Here is a 3,618-nt window from a genome sequence, read left to right on the forward strand (position 1 = left end):
ACCTGGAAGTACAGTTTTAATTGTCTTCATTTTATTAACGTAGAGTTAAAATTCACCTGAGTATCAACAAGAGATGAACAGATATCTTATTGAGGATAGAAAAAGAAAGTCAATCTGATTGGCCGGTTTAGGTCTTGAGTATTGAAGATAACTGTGCTGATTTGCTATTTAATATTTTCTTTTTCAACCTACTGCCAAAGGTACGGAAGTTATGCGTTTGTTAAGTTCGTATTAAAGGATACTGTTTTGTTTTCAATGAGATCAAAAAGAATCTTCAATTCAATTGGTTACTCATCTGATTAATATGGTAATTAATTCCTTTTGAATTGCGTGTTTGACAGGGCTTCTATTGAAATATTCATAAATGAAATCTCGATATCTCGCTTATGTTAATGTCTTCATTTTGAATAAAAATACAGTAATTGAATTGGTACTACAAAGACAACAATTTGTATTGACAAGTTTCCATATATTTTTAGACTCGAAAATAACATAAATAATTTCAACAGCAATAAATTCAAACATATGTAAATAAAAAAAACCTCTGATAAACGATATATATATAATACATCCATTGAATTTCAGTTGAATGAGGAAGCGAGCTGTCGAAAAATAGTTAAAAAAAAGCAAATGAATAAAAGCGCGTATGTCTCTAATCTGTAGGTTAGACCATAACTTGTTAAAAGTGATGAGAAAAGAATGGCAAAAAATTATGACACTTACGGAAGCCAAAATTGAATTGAGTTGGGGAGACAGTTCAAAATTACTTTTTTCTATATCCAAACTACAAACTTCTAACTTTATTTCGTCTATTTATAACATATAGTGTATAGAGAAATATATTTATAAAATTCAACAAATGCAACATAGAAGGCGGACAAAATATTACTTTTGTATTATTCACCTTTGTAAGTAATCTAAATAGAACTTGGATCAATTAATTTTTTTTGTATTTTTATATTTGTAGAGTTCATTAGCTATGAAATTTTATTAATATATGACATCGTGTGATAGTACATTTTCTTTCTGGGGTCAAAAATTGGTACATTAGGAAGTAATGAAATTGTTTAACCAAACCACAAAATATGGTGGGTAAATAAAATATAATTGGAAATGAAAACATTAAAGCGAAATCAATTATGTTTTAATATTTCGATTATATTATCTAACGATGTGGTTATAAACTACAATGCTATGTTTGTATAAAATGGAGTTTGCCAATCATTTCCAAAATATTTTCCAGAGTTTAGGTACAATAAAAAAGACGAATGCAGTTGATTTTAAAATCTGATTATCTTCCTAGTTTATTACGTTAAAAGCGTACAATGTATAAGGTAATTTCAATTGATGATAATTAAATCAACTAATTTTCTCCTTGTTAAAAACAGAAAATATAGATATACGTTGTGGAACTATTTGATGTGTAAATTAATGAGCTTGTTTACAGACAGAATACTGAAATATATTCAATGCTCTGTCCATCACAGCAAATCTGTTGTAGGTATGTGTGCAAATGTGTTGAGCAGATGATGAATGATAGGCAAACCTCCCTCTGATTGGCATGAGATTGATACAAGCTTGTTTTGCGCGGATTTCTCATTAACAGAATGATGAATATCATACCGAGAGCGGCGACCATTTTTATCCACTTCCGACCAACATTCGTCTTGTGTGGTATACTTGTTTAAAAAAAACTTCTAACACTTAAAGCTCTCTTACTTATCTGAAGTGCACGTACTTTTTTAAGCGGTAAGAGGACCAGAAGCGTGTGCTAGAGGCAATTACACATTAATGATATCGACAATTGCAATGAACCTCGCCTAAGATATTGAATTAATGTATCTATCCAACGATTAAAATCTCTTTTGAATACATAATTGCCTGATTTTTATTGGTCTGAGAGATGACCAGCGCCTCCTTTGAACATATGATAATGAATCGAAATTTGCACTATTGGATTGGTTCCGCAATTCTCTGTATTTAATTGCCTACTTCAATTTATCGTTCATGAGCCCTTAATGAATTAATGGAGTATCTCGAGACACAACTGTACACAGTCCGGCACGTGAATCCTTAATGGAAATACGTAAAATGATTCAAAATAACGGGAGAATATTTATCATGATCTGTGATTTTTTCGTGTCATTTAATACACAGACAGGATATGGTGAAAGAAGTCTGATACTACCAAGTCTATCTGAGTTCCTTAGAGTTCCTCCTGGGCATACGTGAAGTGTGATAATCCGCCGTAAAAGCTTCTGTTTTCGTACAACTAACATCAAACCTAAGAGCAAATATCAACTTCTTTACCTAAAAAAACATATGGTATACTACGTCAGTGAATCAGCGAGTTGGGTGGTATCTTTCGGAGGCCCCCTTTCCCCGATCACCGTGTGCGGTAACGAAATAAAAACTCAAATCTTTATGTGAAAAATTATCATGCGAACGTAGAATTTTCCTCCCAATTTGTTTCTTCATTTTTGGGAATTCCTTGTCACATAGCAGCGATGGGGTAGCACAGACAAAGTCTTCAGTTAGATAAAACGGTGTTGATGTTGCTACTTTATACGTATTAAGATATAAAAACTGTTGTGTGTTTATATAATTGTATATCTAAGATAATAGAGAGTGATTTTTTCAAAGGCTATGGGGTTTAATTGAGTACCTGAAAGTAGCCTTAGATTTAGAATATTTGTCATACTGATTTCATCTCGTATCTTAAACGCTTGTAGTACGAATGAATCCGAAAAGCAGGGAAACCTCCATATTTTGTTACTCTATTGTCCAAGCCTTCAACATAAACGCAAATATCAAATATGAAACGAACGATATTTAATATGCAGATACGATAAAATCGAAAACGTTAGAACTGATAAGATATATTATAGTGATAGTAGGTTGACTTTAAATGTATGCTTTTTACATACATCTTGATAAACCCATTTTTTGGATAATACGAATAAAATTATTGATATGTTAAAATCTTCAATTATGAAGAATTTCTTTTCATGTAACTTATTTTGTTATGTTTTTATCAAAAATATGGAAATAAAATCTATGTACAGACTATTTATTTCAACTCTGTCATTCGAATGAACCATTACAAAACGAGATTCCCCGAAGTTGAAGTACGCGTCTAGGTAAGTAAATTTTAAAACATTCCCATAGCAAATATGCATCTTCAAAGTAATCCTTTTCTTGTTGAAGCAATTTTATTTTATTTATTTGACCTTAATTGCGTCTCAGTCCTTTGCATATGACTTTACTATTTTATATAACGAGAGTTGTTTTGTTTTTATAAAGGCAATATAAAGGTAAATTATCCACATAGATTTCATAAAATTTATAATTTCTATATTTTTGAAACACTTAAATAGGTTATTATTTCTAAATCGACGAAAAAGAAATAGACGGTGTACATTTATTTAAAAAACGGCTATATTTTATGTCTAGAATATGACGTGTCTGAAAAATAGAACTTTTGAAAATTTTCCAGTTTAAAAAAATAATAGAATTTCGACAACTCTTTCCGTGACCCCTCTAATTGAAAATTCTTTCGTGTATTCAAAAGAATCTGTGCCCCTTTGATAAGTTGGTGAACACGGACTTCTTGCATTC

The sequence above is a fragment of the Argopecten irradians genome, chromosome 3, assembly GCF_041381155.1.
Source record: "Argopecten irradians isolate NY chromosome 3, Ai_NY, whole genome shotgun sequence".
Classification (NCBI taxonomy): domain Eukaryota; kingdom Metazoa; phylum Mollusca; class Bivalvia; order Pectinida; family Pectinidae; genus Argopecten; species Argopecten irradians.